This window comes from Cricetulus griseus, chromosome 3 (assembly GCF_003668045.3).
Source record: "Cricetulus griseus strain 17A/GY chromosome 3, alternate assembly CriGri-PICRH-1.0, whole genome shotgun sequence".
NCBI classification, from domain to species: Eukaryota; Metazoa; Chordata; class Mammalia; order Rodentia; family Cricetidae; genus Cricetulus; species Cricetulus griseus.
Window position 1 is genome coordinate 55,669,639 of NC_048596.1, and position 18,108 is coordinate 55,687,746.

Here is an 18,108-nt window from a genome sequence, read left to right on the forward strand (position 1 = left end):
ATTGAACTCAGGACCTCTGGAAGAGCAGCCAGTGCTCTTAACCTCTGAGCCATCTCTCCAGCCCTGATTTTTGTTTTTCAAGAGAGAGTTTCTCTTTGTAGCCTTGGCTGTTCTGGGACTGGCTCTGTAGGCTAGGCTGGCCTCAAATTCACAGAGATCTGACTGCCTCTGCTTCCCTGGTACTGGGATTAAAAACGTGCACCACGACTGAAAGCGTGTGACTGATTTTTTTAAAAGAAATATTGTTATGTATGTGTGAGCTCTTGTGTGTAATTGTAGGAGCACATGTACTGCAGCACACAGACAGGTGCCAGAGAGGACAGCTTATGCAAGTGAATTCTACCATGTGGGTCCTAGGGATCAAACTCAGGTCATCAGACTTTTGGCAAGCACCCTTAACCATCGAGCTATCTTGAAGCCTCAAGAATATACTTTCATAAACCTTTCTAGACAGCACTGTAGTGCCACTGCCTTTTTAGAACCTACACCTTTGTGGGCTGGGAGCTGTGTCTGCAGTACCTGGATCCTGCCTTGAAGGTTATTTAGTGGCAGGAAGACAAGGTGTACATCATGTCAGAAGCCTGAAGATTTAGCCTTAAAATAATATATTTTACAAATGCAATTTTGAAACTTTCTCCCTTTACTGCGTGAAAATACATTGTCAAATTGAGCTTGAAACTTAGCAAGTTAGGACTTCCCCCAGTACCAAATAACATACCATTCTGCATTTTATTATCACTTAAAAAACATCTTTTGAGCCCGGCGGTGGTGGCGCACGCCTTTGATCCCAGCACTCGGGAGGCAGAGGCAGAGGCAGAGGCAGGCAGATCTCTGAGTTCGAGACCAGCCTGGTCTATGAGAGCTAGTTCCAGGACAGCCTCCAAAGCCACAGGGAAACCCTGTCTCAAAAAAGAAAAACAAAACAAAACAAACAAAAAACCCCCATCTTTTGCCATCATCTTATTGATCAACTGTCAGTTTTTAGATCTCTACCACCTCCCACCTTCTTTTTAAAAGGAAAACCTTTCTCCAGGTAGTTAGCCCTGGAATTGTTTGAGGGTAGAATGGAGGGAGCATATGGTATGCTATGCTTTTAGTGCCCATGCTCAATTGGAAAGGAGTTGTCTGTGTCCGATGCAGGTAGAAGAATGTCTTTCTTCCTGGAGAGATGTTGTATGGTAGGAGAGGTCAGAACAGAGGTCCTTGCCTATACTTGGTATGATGTGAGTGGTTAAATTGAGGAGTGTTAGGAAAACTATAAATTCATCACTGAATGGTACTGTCTGCATACATTATAAGACAGGAATGATGGAGATGCTTTCTGACTTCTGTCCTGAACCTCACCTTATGGTTGTGCTGAGGACTGCAGTCACCCTACCTGTATCACTAGCAACCATTGTACTATCCCCATACATCTATTACCTTCCCTCCTCCTTATTTAGAAACAGGGTCCTGCCATGTAGCCCAGGCTAGAATTGAACTTGCCATCCTACTGTTACTCCTTCCAAGTGCTAAGATTATAGTCATAAGCCACCATGCCTACCTCCATCTACTTCTAATCTTCCTAAATGTTTGAATTCATTTTATTTTATGCATAAATGTTTGCTTGCATGTATGTATATGTACCGTGTGCATGCTATGCCTGCAGAGGCCATTGGATCCCTTAGAACTGCAGATACAGGCATTTGTGAGCAACTATGTAAGTGTTGGGAATTAAATCTAGGTTATCTACAAGAGTAGTAAGTGCTCTTAACCACTGAGCCATCTATCCAACCCCCAGTCTTCATGAGTTTTTGATTAGCAGCTGTACTAATTGAATCTGTTCTTTGTCAGAAATGTATTAGGGATTTATTGATAAACAGCCCTTAAGGACCTGCAATTAGAGTTGGCAGTTACAAACTCAGTTAACAAAGCTTGTTAGCATTACATACTCAGTCCCCTGTATCCTTGGGTTCCACATCTGCGGGTTCACACAGCATGGATTAAATGTATTAAATTCAGAAAGTTCATGCGCTGGGCAGTGGTGGCACATGCCTTTAATCCCAGCACTCGGGAGGCAGAGGCAGTCTGATCTCTGTGAGTTCGAGGCCAGCCTGGTCTCCAGAGCGAGTGCCAGGATAGGCTCCAAAGCTACACAGAGAAACCCTGTCTCGAAAAACCAAAAAAAAAAAAAAAAAAAAAGAAGAAGAAGAAGATGCTGAAAGTATCCCAGCAGTATATCCTGCCAATAGTGAGGTATGGCCAGATAAGGTCTAGGTAGAAGCCTCAGGGAAAAGGGCTGCTATTTATTGACTGGCTTATTGGAACTTTGGATAGCTGAGGTTGCCAGAAGTCTTGTAAACAAGCAAACAAATGTAACCCAGCTACTGGGGGGTTGGGGTAGGAGGATAGCAAGTTCAAAGCCTGCCTGGGTACCAAGAGCTTCTTAAATTAGGGATGGGGGAGTGGCTCAGTAGTGGCTGCTCTTGCAGAGGACTGGGTTCATTTCCTAGCACCCACAACTGTCTTTAACTCCAGTGGGGATCCAGTGTCCTCTTTTGACCTTTAGGCCCCTGCACACATGTGGTACACAAGCATACATATATTCAGACAAGTATGCACATAAAGTAAATAAATATTTAAAAAGGACTTTTTCCTAACATGTTCTTGGTCCTAGGTTTGTGTCCCCAGTGCTACCAAGAAATTTTTGTTCCTCAAAATTGTTACTCAAAATTGTCTCTCTTGATTTGGGTGGTGAAGCAGCTGTGTGATAACAAGATGGATACTTAGTGCTTGAAACACTCTACTCCCTGCTTCCAGACTCATCAAGTTTTCCCCTAGGTTCTGTTTGTTGTTTTTTTCCCCTTCTGTCTTTTCTCTGTTATTGCCTCCCCCCCCCCCCATTTTGATACAGGGTCTTGTGCTGTGGCCCAGATTATTAGCCTTTAAGTTGAGATAAAGTTAAAGGCTCCTGCCTCAGCTTGCCAAATTCCTGTAGGTTCTTGCTAAACACCTTGAGCATGGTCCTTGTAATGGGTGGTGCTGGAAGTTTAGGGACCTAGACTGACACCTCACAGAGGGATCCTGTTAGGTGGCTTGGTGAAAGCCCTTGCTGACAAGCCTCATCCTGAGTTTACTTTTCAGGACTCACATCGTAGAAGGACAACTCAGCAAGTTGTCCTCTTATCTCCAAACACATGCCTTGGCACTGTGGTTGTCTCTCTTCCTTACACAAAAAAGAAATAAAATTAATATGAGTTTTTTTTTTTTTAAACTTTGGTTAGGCTTTTTTGTTGATGTTTAAAATACTTTTTTCTGGGGGGGGGTGATGGGGAGACTGGGTTTCTCTGTGTAGCTTTGGCTGTCCTGGACATTCTGTAGATCAGGTTGGCCTCAAAGTTTAAAATACTTCCATTGAAGCCGGGCGGTGGTGGCGCACGCCTTTAATCCCAGCACTCGGGAGGCAGAGGCAGGAGGATCTCTGTGAGTTCGAGACCAGCCTGGTCTACAAGAGCTAGTTCCAGGACAGCCTCCAAAGCCACAGAGAAACCCTGCCTCGAAAAACCAAAAAAAACAGCTTCCATTGATCTAAAATAGTTGCCCAAAACTAGGCAAAGGAACAACTTTACTTAAGCTTGATATACTTTTTAACTCCACCACAAATGCCAGATAGTTTACCATTATACCATTGCTCTTCACAAACCTAGCCACGTCTTCGAATTTTGCCTCATCTTAACTTTTCCTATTTACTCTGAGATTTTTGTTCATTTTCTTTTCTCCTAGGTGTAAGTCCCCTATTTTTATCAGTCTGGTAGGTAATGACTCTCTTTGCATTTTGATTGTTGAGATCCTTTTCTTCAGCACTGTTTTCTTCTCATTTTTTTTTTTTTTTTTTTTTTTTTTTTGGCCTTTTGTTTCCATAGTAGTGCAGCTTCATCAGAATCATGATAGTCAGATTAACAGCAGCAGCAGCAGTCTGTGAAACAGACTTTGGCTAGGTTTTGGTTACTTTTGCTTTTGGATTCAGTTCTTTGTTTACAGCAACTCCCTTGACTGTAGTGACAGATTTCAGAGGACAGTTTCTACAGGTGTCAGGTTGATCCACAACTGATAGAATGTTGATCAGATTTCTGTAGGTAACAAGCCTTTCTATGACAAGATGTCCACTTGCAGGGACTCTCCTGGCTTTCAAAATCAAATGAAAATTAATGTTGGGGCAGTAGTTCAAGTAGAGATTCTACTTAGTCATCAGCTATCAGCTTCCTTTTCTAAGATGGAATGATGTCTTTCTCTACAACTGTTACAATGGCTCTAACGTATCCTTCACTTCTGTCAACTTGACTTTCAGGTCTTTTGTTAGTTCCAAGAGCTCTGGTAATTCTTTTCTCAACATTTTTAGCTTCTCTTTCACCAAGACTTTAGTCAAGTCCTTCATGACCCAGGTCTCAGCTTCATCTACCTGGGGCACTGGTTTTGCAAAGGCCTCTACCCAAGTAACTCCAAAATCATTCTCTTGCAGGACTTGGGCTACGTGCTGTTGAATTACCTTCCTCTCTTTCCTCTTCCTCAACTTTTGCTGACTCTGATGGCCTCAGGATTTGGATCCATAGTCTGGAAATGTGGAGTGCTTCGAAGAGGCCAGAATGGTTACTGTTTTGTTCCAGTTTTGGTATATGTACTACCAAATAAGTGTTTTTGGTTAGTTTTTAAGAAAGTCCTTTCTCCTTTACTGGAACAGTGATCAGTTTACTTCAGGTTTTGAGAGCTTAGAGACTGACATCTGGATACTAGTTGAAATGGTGATTAAGAGGGCAATTGGTTAATCATGTAGAGGCTTGTACTTTTATCCCTAACTGGGACATCTGTACATCATGAGCATGGTAGAGCTGAATTTGCCCCAATGGAGGCTTTTGATTACTTATATCTTATAGCTAGCTGATGCTGACTTTGTTTTAGAGTGCTTAGTGCACTTGGTCTTTGCCAGAAGGCCAAGCAGCAATTGGATGTTTTCTTGAAGATAATATATTCTGGACTAAAATACTTTTTATTTATTTAGGCACGATCTTGCTGTGAAGTTCATGCTGGCCTCAAACTTGTAACACTCTTGCTTTAGCCTCTTTAGTAGCTGAGTTATAGGCCTTTCTGATTGATGTAACTTTCAAGTGGGTTCATCACCTAAGATTTGGCACCTGCCATGTGTTATAATACTTGGCTTCTCATGCAGGGCTTGACATTTGTCCTCAGTTCAGAATGTATTGTGGTCAAGAGTGCACAAACCTTGAGTTCTGGCGTGTGCAGTTTTCCAACTGTGAATCTAGTACTGGTCTTTCTTTCTACTCTTTCTCTACTGTGAGTGAATAGTGTTGACTTCAGACAGTGCCTGAGTATAGTCATGCTTGTCATTCTGGTCACTCTTCTTTCTGACAGTAGAGCTGTGTACAGAAGCAGCTCATTGAGGCCAGTGTGAGCCCTGAGGGGACATGTGTGCTCTTGTCTACCAAAGACTCTGCAGAAGTTGTGACTGGTGGAGATTTTTGTTGAGGGAAATTTTGGAATATTTATTTTTATGTTTTTTCCCTTTAAACTATGATTATATTATGTGTTTATTTTACATGTAGATAAACATGCATATAAATGTAATATCCTTTCTCTAACTGAAGTAGAGAGCATAAATTTGAGGGTTTGAAGTATGAATTCTCCCCCTCCCTCCAGGGTTTTTCTGTGTAACCTTGGCTGTAGAATATGCTGGCCTCAAGCTCACAGAGATTCCCCTGCCTCAGCCTTCCAAGTACTGGGATTAAAGGTGTACACCACCACCACCTGGCTTGAAGTATGGCTCTAAAACATTTATCTTTAAAATCTATTTTGGGGCTGGAGGTATGGTTCATAGTCAAGGGCGTGTACTGTTCTTCCAGAGGACTGGAATTCCATTTCCAGCACCTGTAAGCAGGCAGCTCATCTGCAACTCCCCATTCCAGGAGATTGTGACACCTTCTGGTCTCTGCAGGCACTGTACTTATATGCATAAACTACACACTGGCACACACAAATGAAAAAATAAAATTGAAAATCTCTTTCTTGCTGGGCAGTGGTGGCACGAAACTTTAATCCCAGCAGAGGTAGGTGGATGAGTTCGAGACCAGCCTAGTCTACAAGAGCTAATTCCAGGACAGGCTCTAAAGGTACACAGAGAAACCCTGTCTCAAAAAACAAACAAACAAAAAAAGAAAAGCTCTTTCTTACTGACTCTCAGAACCATATAAATACAGGTCTGTATGTTTTTTCCTTTTTTTCAAGATAGGGTTTCTCTGTGTAGACCTGGCTGTCCTAGAACTTGCTTTGTAGACCAGGATGGCCTCAAACTCACAGAGATCTGCCTGCCTTGCCTCCTGAGTGCTGGGATTAGGAGCATGAGCTACCACTGCCTGGCTGAGCTATATGCTTTTTTCAACATGGTGTGGATAAGCACATGTGCCTTGAAGGATTGGTCCATGTTGGGAGATTGATTTGGTTTTTATACTCATTTTCTTTTCTTTTTCCTTTTTTCTTAAAGATTTATTTATTATGTGTACAACATTCTGCCTCCATGTATTCCAGCATGCCAGGAGAGGTCACCATATCTCATTATAGATGGTTGTGAGCCACCATGTTGTTGCTGGGAATTGAACTCAAGACCTCAAGCAGTCAGTGCTCTTAACCTTTGAGCCATCTCTCCAGCTCATTTATACTCATTTTCTTCACAAATTTTACATTATGATTACATAATTCTATTGATAAAGGTAAACATTTTCGTTAAAGGGTCAGTTGGCAAGTTATTTTAGTCTCTGCAGCTCCTCAGCTATTGTGTGTGAAAATAGCCCCAGTCAAAATGTGGCTAGCAAAGGTGGTTGTGCGCCTTAGGAGTTTTTCTTTGAAAATAAGTGGTGGGCTAGGTTCAATTGCATGCTGTAGCCTGCAGTACCCATTCACATCTAGTTTTTAAGTCTAACGAGTTTATTCAGAAAGTGTGTATCATGATGGTACAAATAAGAAAAATTAGAACTTAAAGTTACCCTGGCACTAGCTAGTTTCATAAAGTACTGTTACTACCTTTGATTCTATGTAACCTTCTTCTCTCTGACCTCCTCAAGGCATTTTATTCCTTTACTTCTGTGTTACAATCTATGAATCTTAAACAATGTGACTTAATTTTTGCATGTCACTAAACTGTATAAATTGAATCTTTATTCTGTGAAATCTCTTTTAATATTGTTCTCAGTATCTATTTTGTTTTCCAAATTCTTGAGTACTTAAACTGTCTTAGTAATGAGCAGAGCAGAACCATGTTCCTGTCCTCATGCAGTGTACAATTTTAGTGTCAGGGAGGCAATTTCAGATAGTAAATGGTATAGTAGTCATCTGGATACTGATAGGAGCCAGCAGAAGAGGAAAGGGGTGGGTTGTTTTTTGCACTGAAAGGCAGTGTTCAGGTTAGGCCTACCTGATAAGGGCTCTTTGCCCTGAAGGTCAAGGCAAGAGAGACCATGGGTATGTGGGGACGTTATATGTAGGTAGAGAGTCCCAACATGCATGAGGTGCTATGAAATAGAATATGCTTGTGTTGAGGGAAGAGCTGTAGGGGGAGTGGTAAAATAGGTCTGTTTTGAGCCAGAGGTATAACATGGTCTGGTTTCTGAAAGGTCCCACTGCAGCTAAGTTAAGAATAGCTGTCCATGTGCAGCAGGCAGGAGATGCTTTAGAAGGCTGTGTCAGTGATCCAGCAAAGCAGTCATGGCAGCTTGGGCTGAAGGGGACTAGGAGTAGTATTGAGAAGTGGTTGGAATCTGCATCCTTCTTGGAGTGAGAGCAGATGAGGTTTGCTAGTTAGCTGGGATATGGATGGAAGAGAGGTAAAGTAGGGACTTTTGCTTGCTGCAGGAAGAGGAAGACTGCAGAAACAGGTTGTAAAGGCCACAACAGGAGGTAGATTTGAGTTTGTTCAGTCAGGACACTTTTAGAGAGTGCACAGCATTTAGGGTTTAAAGGAAAGAAAGAGCTGGGCTTCACATCAGTGTGCATCCTCTGTGTTTGGCATTGAGGGCATGCTGAACAAGTACACTGATGGAAGGAGGAACCAGGCAAGGAACCAGGACTGAAGGCAAGGAAAAGTGTTGTTGTGAAGGCTGGTGAGAACCTTCCTTGAGTGCTGTGGCTTTTAAGGTCAAGCGTGATGAAAGCTTAATATATCTCCTGGCTTTAGTGCCATAGACGTCATGAGTGATCTTGATGAGCAGTTCCCACAAGGAAGTGTGGGGAACATGGATGGACAGAGAGTAGACAGTGCTCTGTCTTGAGGACTTGTCTGGGGTACAAAGTGTGGATGCCTAAGGGATTATTACTGAAACGTGTAAATTAGGACATTGGTGTGCCTTAGGTTCTTTAGTGTGTGTGTTAGGTAACTTTTCTATTGATGTGATAAAACAACACAACTAAGGCAACTTACAGAAAGAAGGATTTATTTGGTTCTTCTAGTTTCTGGGATACGAGTTAATCACCGTTGATGGAACATGACTGCAGGTAGGCAGGCAGGCAGGCAGGCAGGCAGGCATGGCCTAGCAGTAGCTGAGAGCTCATGTCCAGATCCACACACAAGAAGCACACTATAAATGGTTGTAGTCTTTTTGAAACCTCAAAACCTACTGGCAGTGACATACCTCCTCCACACCTACTTCTCCCCAAACAGTTCTAACTGGAGACCAAGTATTCAAACACAAGCCTGTGGGGGCCTGTTCCCAATCAACCAACCACAGTGTACCTGAAAAAGTGCTACTGTGCAAGAGGAACAATTTGGTGAAGCAGGGGAGTCAGCACTTTCTTCAGGGCCCATCACGTTCTCCGAGTCTTGGGCAGACACTAACACTGTGCTGAGTGTTTACATGGAGAGCTTGGCCCTCTTTGCTCCTCGGTGGGAGGGGGTAGAGTGGGTTAGGGGGTGGGGTGGGCAATGGGAGCATGTGGATATTTTCTTTAAGTGAGAATGAGTTGGTGGGTAGGGTATGAAAAGGAGGTGGAAGGATGAAGTTGGAATGTGAACAGGTTAGCTACATAGTGGCTTCTGTGCGAGTGTGCCTGCATTGACAGTTGACAGCACAATGCTTCCTTTAACAAGGGTTGTGGACTACAGAGGCAGGGATGATTATTGCCATTAGAGCTGAGGAAGGCACTAGTAAGGAAGGGGTGTCCACAGTCATGCACACAGCTGTAGTTCATTCCACTTTGCCTATGTTATGTTTCCGATTGAATGTGTTGTATTTTATTCTTTGTCCTGTTGTCAGAAGATAGGGTTGTTTCCATAAGAGAAAGCTTCTGTCAACAATTTTGATAAAATTGCAAAAGTGTGTCTTCGGGGCACAGCCTGGAGAGTTGAGGCTGTCTTAAAAATAACAACTCCAAACCAAAAAATATTAGCTTAGTATGCTGGCAGGTAGAAGCAGGGGGATTAAGCATGTTCAAGGTCATCATTTACTACTCATTTTTTTCAGTTCCATCTTTTTTTTTGTTGTTGTTGTTGTTTTTTTTTTGTTTGTTTGTTTTCAAGACAGGGTTTCTCTATGGCTTTGGAAGCTGTCCTGGAACTAGCTCTTGTAGACCAGGCTGGTCTCAAACTCACAGAGATCCGCCTGCCTCTACCTCCCGAGTGCTGGGATTAAAGGCATGCGTTACCACCACCTGGCTTGTCATGGTTTTTAATAAATTCTGTTCTTTTCAAATCTGCTGGTTCTTTAATGGGAATCTCTTCCTTAAGTGTAGAGCTGTACCATGTGCTGTGTATTTAATGGGTCTTCACTGGGCCCTCAGCACTACCACTCAGCGGTTGTAAGCCTGTAAGCAAGCCTGTAGGGCATTTCTTTCTTTCCTCCCCCCCCCTTTTTTTTTTTTTTTTTTTTTTTGAGACAGGATTTCTTTGGCTTGGATCATGCCAATTAGGCTAAACTGGCTGGGCAGTGAACCACAGAGATCCCTGCCTCTAGTAGACTTCAGTTTATAGGCACATGCCACCACATCTAACTTTTATGATACATGAATGTTGGGTATCAAACTCAGCCTCATGCTTGTGTAGCAAGCACTTTACCAGCAGCAGTATCTCCCCAGTCCAGTTTTTTTTTTTTTAAATTAAGTTTTGTAGTTGCTATACAAAATTATATTTATTTCTTTGCATTAAAAGATCTTCTTTCCTCCCCCTCCTTGATTAACAAATTTTAAAAAGACAATCTGGAACAAAAGTGGTACCAGAGCTAGTGATGTGATGGAGCTTATTTGTGACATTGCAGTGGCAAGTTCTATGAATTCTAGAGCTGTCCTCTTTCTACCACTATTTTTCCAGGCTTTCATACCAGCAGGAACAATTCTGTGTGTGACTCACAGATGCCAGAAGGAGTAACCACTTGATCCTCTCCTGGTTATTTTCTTATCCTTCTGTCTCCACTTACAGAATGTGAGGTGTGCAGCAGTACCTTGCCTAGCTGGTGTTTCTTTTAAGTGTTCTAGTTTTTTGAGACATGATTTCTCTGTGTAGTCCTGGAATTCACTAGGCTGGCCTCAGGCTCACAGAGATCCATCCACCTGTCTCTGCTTCTTGAGTGCCAGGATTAAAGGTGTGGGCCACCACTGCTGGCTCTTTTTTCAGAGTCTCCTACTGACATTTCTTTCTGCTCCTGCATGCTGTCTATAATTTTCTACTAAATCCCTGACAAATTAATCATGGATTTAACATTTTTCTGGTCTTATAATTTCATCATTCTTTCATATTTTAGTATATTTTTGAGACGTGTTCAGTCCTGTGGGTTCTTCTTCCTCCTCCTCCTCTTCCTCCTCCTCCTCCTCCTCTTCTTCTTCTTTGTTGTAGTGTGCTCTGTGATTGTTTTTGTTGAAAGGCGGACATAATGTGACGATGTGCCGGGTAAAGGAAGCTTGGTTAACCTTGGGCCTGTATCAGATAAATTATAGGGGACTGAGACTCATTCTGTAGTCCTTGGGTCTAGGTCTTAAGTTTGTTGGTTAGTCTGTACCCCTCGAAACACATTTCAGATAGCTCCTATCATGATCCCTTGGCAGAGGACCTGGTCAAGCTTCCATCACAGGGACCCTCCTGGAGTTTTTAATTCTCACAGCTGTGCACTCCAGGCCTCCATAGTTCATATAGTGTTCATACTTGTTTACCTTTCTCTGCTGGTTAGTTGTGATCCTTTGTATTTGCTTTACTGCCTTTCCACTTTTCTGGGGAGCAGCAGTTGGCTCTGTGACCCCATTTTTCTTATAGATGTAGGAGGAATTGCTTTCAGTTTCTTCAACTTTTTACTTATTGCTAAGAGGAGATTAAATATTTGATGTGTTATGCAACCATTACCATACAGCTCCAGAAGATTCACTTTTCCAATGTGAAGCTCAGTGTTTATTGGGCTACCTATTCTCCCACTGCCACTGGCAGCAGCTCTGAGTGCCACATGTTAGTGGAATATAGTCATGCTTTGTGACTGACTTGAAGCCTCATGTCATGGTTCATTTACAGTGTAGCATATTTTGAAATTTATTTCCTTTTTAAGTCTGTTATATCCCATTATATGTTTCTAGATCACATTTGTTCATCTACTCATCCCTATTGAACACCACTTCATGAATGAGAGTCCTATTCAGATCTTCAGAACATTAGTAGGTTTCTGTGTCTCTCTCTGGTTTGCACTGAGCGTTTGTGAAAGCTTAGGAATGATCCTCTGAGGCAAGTGAGATGGCTCAGTAGATAACCCCATGCACTATGCTTGACAACTTGAGTTCTATCATCAGATAGGAGAGAGCAAGCACCTGCAGGTTATCCTCTGGACTCTGTGCATATGCATATACACTCCAAAATATAAAATAAATGAGTATTTACAGAGATGCTCTGAGTTTGTTGGCCAGCTTGCTGTGATGGTATCCCTTGTTTTTTTTTTTGTCTGTGTTTTATTCTGGCTCTTCTGTTATATTTTATCCTTCTCCCACTCTTTCACTAAGAACATACTATAGCCAGACCCCCCAAAACAAATTCTGTGTCATACACACTTACTACACTGTTGGGTTGAATTGGTTCTTCCTTCAGTGTTTTCAACTATAAATCATTTCATAGAAAATATGAGATTATTCATTAAGTGCAAGAGTCAAGCATGAGAAAGTATAAGAGCTGCCTACACATGCAAGGTCCTGTAGAAAACAGTAGCTGCCATGGTAGCTACTCACAGAGTGTAAGCTTTGGTTCTGATGAGCTGGAAAGCAGCAGCATACATGAAGGCAGTGGCATTGTGAATGCTGGCCTAGTGGCTTCCTAACTGTAACAAAGGGTGAGTTAGTACTGTGTGAAAATTGAAACACATAACTAGATTGTTGTGAAGCCCAAATGAAAATGTTTGGGTATGCTTGATAAGTAGAGCGTGGTACATGCCAGGTGTGGAGGCACATGCTTTTAATTCCAGCACACTGGGTAGATCTCTGAGTCCCAGGCCAGTCAAGGCTACACAGTGAGACCTTGTCTCAACAAACAAAAGCATATGCAGATGCTAAATCTCTTCAAAACAGTGCTGGCAGATAGACTTATACCTGCTTAAAGCATGCTGTTTTCTGTTTGAGTGCATTAATGGAGTTGAGCAGCTATGGTATACTACAGAAACCTTATGTTCTGAAGTACCCCTCCCCCCTTCTTGAGGTAAACAATGGTAGCTGTGTCATATAGTTGTTTATTTTTTAAATTTATTTTTGTGTGCTCACGTGTTTGTGCACATGTGCGTCTTCTGTGTGTGGGTACTGTCAGAGATGAGAAGACAGTGTTGGATTTCCTGGAATTAGATTTACAGGCAGTTGTTTGTCACCCTTTGTGGGTATTGGGAATTGAACTCAAGCTCAGGTCCTCTGGAAGAGAAGCAACTGCTCTTAACCACTATCCATCATCTCTTCAGCCCCATAAGGAAGTTTAAATTACGCAAGTGAGGTCAAAGCCTTTTCTGAGTGTGAGCACTTGGAGGCCAGAGGACAACTTTAGGTATCATTTCTGCAGACAGTATTTACTTTTTTTTTTTTCCTTCCCCCTCTTTTGGTTTTTTGAGACAGACTTCTGTTTGTAACAGTCCTGGCTGTACTGGAACTCACCTTGTAGATCAGGCTGGCCTCAAACTTACAAAGATCCGCCTGCCTCTGCCTCCCAAGTGCTGGGATTAAAGGTGTGTGCCACCACTGCCTGGCTATTTCCTTATTTCTTAAACATATAGGAAGGAATTGTTAGATTGAGAAGTATTGATTTAGTTTCAAATCTCCCATACAAAGAGAAGAAATGATTTGTTCAGAACTGAGTATGTGTACCACCTTAGGTCCAGATCTGCCTGTTGGGCTTTAAAAGAATGTGGCTTTGATTACACTGCTGCTGCTGTAATGAGGAATATCAATTTATGAACTGCATTAGTTCCTGTAAATGTGCCATATTGGTGCATGCCTGTAATCCCAACACTTGGTAAGGCAGAGGCAGGAGGATGGCAGCAAATTGGAGGCCAAACTGATACATGTAGTGAGTTCAGGTTAATCTGGGCTACAAGGTGTGAGACTGTCTTAAAAAAGAAAAAGAAATTTGCTCTTCTACAATTTTAATCATATGGTTGCTAATGTGCTGTGTAAAAGTTTTGGTGACATTGAGGAAGTGTTGGCTTGAGAGTACCTTGGTTGGGTTGGTGAGATGTAGCCTGACCATTGGGTTGTGTAGTAATTACTTACCCTCTGTGGCTGTAACAGGTATAGGTGCTCATCTGGTCTTATTTTGGATGCTATTTTTCTAATGTATCACTTGGCTGTATTTTCATAGTGGGTTAGACTGAGCTGAAGTGATGTGAGTGCTGCTAGTGAGCATAGCCAGACAGTGATGTAACCCAGCCAGATGCCAAGGTCTTTGTTAAAGTGCATCACCTGCTGCTGTGCCTTCCTAGTAGGGAGGGCTCACCGTGGGTGGCTTGTACTGTGCAGGGTAGTCTTATATTCTTGGGTGGTGATTTTTGTTAATGGCTTTGAAGTGTTTGTATCCTTTCCTGGGCTTAGTGGTTGGTGTTTCTGAAGTTACCTGATAAAATTACAGGTATGCATATATTGTTGGCAGATATTTCTGAAGATGTAGAGGTTTAAAATTTTCCCCAGTTATTGATGTTTACAATTACTTTTTATTAGACAAGCTCTTGCTGTGCAGTTTAAGTTGACCATGAACTTACTGTGTAGCCAAGGCTGGTTTTGAGCTTTTCCTGTCTCAGCCTCCTGTGTGCTGAAATTGCATGTGTGTCAGCATAAACGGTGTTGATGTTGTTTGCATTCAAAACTTAATGAGTTTTTATTCACAGCATCCTAGACATTGATGGAAAGTGATAACCAGCCTTTGTGTGGATGGATTATCTCATTGTCTTCAGTCTCTTCTGATTTGAGTATTTTGAAGCATGCACAGTAGGATCATTGAGCTACATTAAAATGATCAAAGTGGTGGCCTGAGAATTTTTTTGATATAGCAGGAGGTGGAGTCTTACTTTTGTGTGTGTGGACTCTAGTCTGTCACTTGTCTGTAGTATGGGCATAGTAGTGTTGTACCCAATACTGTACACCAAGACAGTATTTACTTGGATGTTATGGAATAGCTCTGGCTTTCTCCTGTGACTTTGGCATCAATAGAGTGTAGTCTGCATTTTTAAAATTTATATGAATGCAGACTGCGAGTAAATAGTTTTGATTTCCATAAGTGTGATGTCCATAAAAAGGCAGATTAGGATGATCCCTTTCTTATTCTCTTTAAGATAAGGGGTTGTGCTGAGTGGTGGTGGCACATGCCTTTAGTCCCAGCACTTGGAGGCCAAACTGGTCTACAGAGCGAGCTCCAGTACAGGCTCCAAAGCTACAGAGAGACCCTATCTCAAAACAAACAAAAAAAAAGATAAGGGGTTGTGAGTAGTGAGGGTCATCCTATTTCCTCAGACTTTGTGGTTAAGGAGATACATTTAGATGCTGTTCAGTTGAGAGATTCTGTTATGTTTTAGGCTAAACCAGTCTTCTATGGGGTATGAAGTATCTTAGAGATTGAGCCTAAGACTTTTAATTTTAAGCATGCTTAGAATGCACTCTACCTCTGAACTATATCTCCAGCACTTTTTTTTTTTTTTGGTTTTTCGAGACAGGGTTTCTCTGTGTAGCTTTGGAGCCTATCCTGGCACTCGCTCTGGAGACCAGGCTGGCCTCGAACTCACAGAGATTCGCCTGCCTCTACCTCTCGAGTGCTGGGATTAAAGGCATGCGCCACCAACGCCCATCTCCATCTCCAGCACTTTAACTGACATTTTCATAACTATGCCACATTGCACTCTTTAGCCACCATCATAGTTAGTAGTACTGAAAAGAAGGCAAGATTTATGGTAGGGGTAGACTTTTATGTCTGTTGAGAAAAGTTTTCATTCCTGTAAGGGATGACAGATGATAACACATATAAAAATGAAAGCACAGTAATTTTTCTGTATTGATTATTTTTCAGGGGATAGGTCTTTGGATCCATTTTCTCTGAGAGAATAGTCCAGTAAAGGGCAGTTAAACCTTACTACTACTGTTGTTGTTATTGTTTGTTTTTGGGGACAGAGTATCACTCTGTATCCCTGGCTATCCTGGAACCTGATATATAGACTAGTCTGGCTCCAACTCAGAGAGATCTTTCTGCCTCTTGTTCCTGAGTGCTGGGATAAAATCAAACCCAATTCCATGCTGTTTAGCTATCACATCAGCAAGCAGTGTCTCCCTCACCCGCTGGGGGCTGTCTTTCTTTACTCCCTGTTCCTGAGCAGTCTTGTTCTGTAGCCTCTTCCTCATTTTTTATGCTTTCTGATGTAAACTGTAATTTCTTAGAAACCAGATCCTTAGGGAGATTCCCTGCCACCTTCACTTTTGATGTTCTTGATGGGAGCCTTGCATCATTCTTGTGGATTCTAGTTCATCTGTCCTAGACAGACTTGGTAGGAGAGATTGTTACCTTTTTTCAGTGATCTTATGCCAGTTTGGATACCATCAGCTCAGTTCTTTTTAGGCTAGCATCTGAACCCTTGTCTTTTTTCTTCAGTAGTCTTGTTCTAGCTTTTGCCACTCCTTCAAAGCCCATCTTATTTCTTCATTTTAGTCAGCATCTCCAGCGATCCCATTCTTTCAGTCCTTACTGACATAAAGCAGATAGATAATGCACACACATCCTATTTTCAGTTTTGCTTCTTTCTCTCTTCTGTATCCTGCTTTGAAAGTTTTTAATTTGCCCAACACCTGTAACCATTGTTGTCATACTAAGACTATGCATTGATTATTATTAGATTGGGAGTTGCTAAACCAGGAAGAGAGTACAGAATTTTATTTTATAATCGAGAAATGGATGCTCATGTTAGAAGAAATATCTTTATCTTTGGCAATACAGCTAGAAAATAATAGCTGGTATGCCTTTGTGGCCTCAATAACTAGTACCACTTCCCTGTCCAGAATTGTTAAGAGCTTGTTTTCAAAATAAGTTAAATTTTTACATTTCTCTATTTTATAGCCAATAGCAGCTCCTAACTAACTGACTCACTCTCCTCCTTCTTAAAGACAGTTTATATTTTTTTGGACTCTAGTCCATTAAAAAAGTCCTGATATCTTAGTTGTAAGTAGTGTCCACTGCTTCTCATGTATGGAAAAATGGAGAAAGATTAGCTCTTTCTAGCCCCCTTGTTGTATCTTCGTTTTCCATCCAGTGTTCCTCATTCTTCCAGTGTAAGTCCTTACTTTGTTGTTAAATCGGTGTTTTAGCATTATCATTGTGCTGGTCAGTTTTTTGCCTACTTGACATAAGCTAGAGTTATCTGGGAAGAAGGAAAATCAGTTGAAAAATTGCCATCACATTGATCTGTAAACAATCTGTGTGGAATTTTCTGGGCAGTAAGTACCACATTTAGTCATGTGGCCTTGGGGTGGTATAAGAAAGCAGGCTGAGCTGAGCGGTGGTAGCTCACAACTTTAGTGCTAGTGCTTGGGAGGCAGAGGCAGGTGGATCTCTGTGAGTTCGAGGACAGCCAGGGCTAACGCCCAGGAAACCCTGACTCAATAAACAAACAAAAAAGGGAAGCAGGCGGAGCAAGCCAGTAAACAGCATTCTTCCTTACCTTCTGCTTCAGTTCTAGCCTCCAGGTTCATGATAGACTGTAAGATAAAATAAACCCTTTCCTCCCCAAGTTGCTTTTGGTCATGGTGTTTATCACTGCAATAGAAACCTAAGTAGGACAATTGTTATGGCTGTCATAGTATTTATAATTGTTAAATGGTATATTGTGTACTTTTCACTCTTAAATGACTTTGCAAATTTCATGGAAATGGGTCTTTTTAATGCACTTGCCAGTGAGTTGGCATTAGATTCTGTTGTGTGCTTAATTTTTCTGTCTTTCTGAGGAACTTCTCATCCTGCAGTCTAGACCTCTTGCCTTTGCTTGTGCACTGAGATCTTGCTGTTCTTCTTCTCCCCTAACCAGGAAGTTTTTTTGTTTGTTTGTTTGTTTGTTTGTTTGTTTGTTTGTTTGTTTTTTGTCTTTCATGAATGGATGGTTATGTCCCTGGAGTTTGTGTTGTCTCTTGTTGCTCCCTCTCCTTTTGAGGAGCAGTCTGAGCAGTTTTTCTGAGAAAGCAAGCAAACCTTTTGGGATTTTATTTATTTATTTATCTATTTATTTACTTTGCTTTTTTCTATGTACCCCCCCACCCCCTCATTCTGGACTGTTGCAGATGCCTCTGGCTGAACTCTCCCTCATAGCTTACAATGAAACCCTTATCCTCAACCATACTTAGGAGTGGTCATGTTCTCATTTTTATTCACAGGTATGCTTCTAGGCCCTGCTTCATTGTCTTTTTTTTTTCCCTTAAAAAAATAGTAAAGTGCATATAACAACAATTACCATCTAGTGCTCCCACACCCCTCTTTTAAGATAGGGCGTCACTATAGCCATGGCTGGCCTGGAACTCACTATGTAGACCAGGCTGGCCTTAAATTCAAAAGAGTTCACATCTCCACAGCTGGCTGTCTTAGCCTGTTTATTAAGTATATTATTGATT

At 41.7% G+C, this 18,108-nt stretch overlaps 1 protein-coding gene and 1 pseudogene across 13 annotated transcripts in view; one reads left to right on the forward strand and one right to left on the reverse strand.

The window, feature by feature from the left end:
- Ppp6r3 (protein phosphatase 6 regulatory subunit 3) overlaps nt 1–18,108 on the forward strand; it is a 115,355-nt gene that overhangs the window by 3,976 nt on the left and 93,271 nt on the right. The window contains exon 1 of one of the 13 annotated variants that reach the window (XM_027408772.2): nt 4,658–4,677. The exons of the other annotated variants lie outside the window; for them this stretch is intronic. The gene's annotated coding sequence lies outside the window, so the exon portion shown is untranslated. Of the gene's footprint in view, nt 1–4,657; nt 4,678–18,108 lie in introns of those variants that run through there. 13 annotated transcript variants of the gene reach the window in all.
- On the reverse strand, nt 3,605–17,199 carry LOC100762748 (annotated as a pseudogene).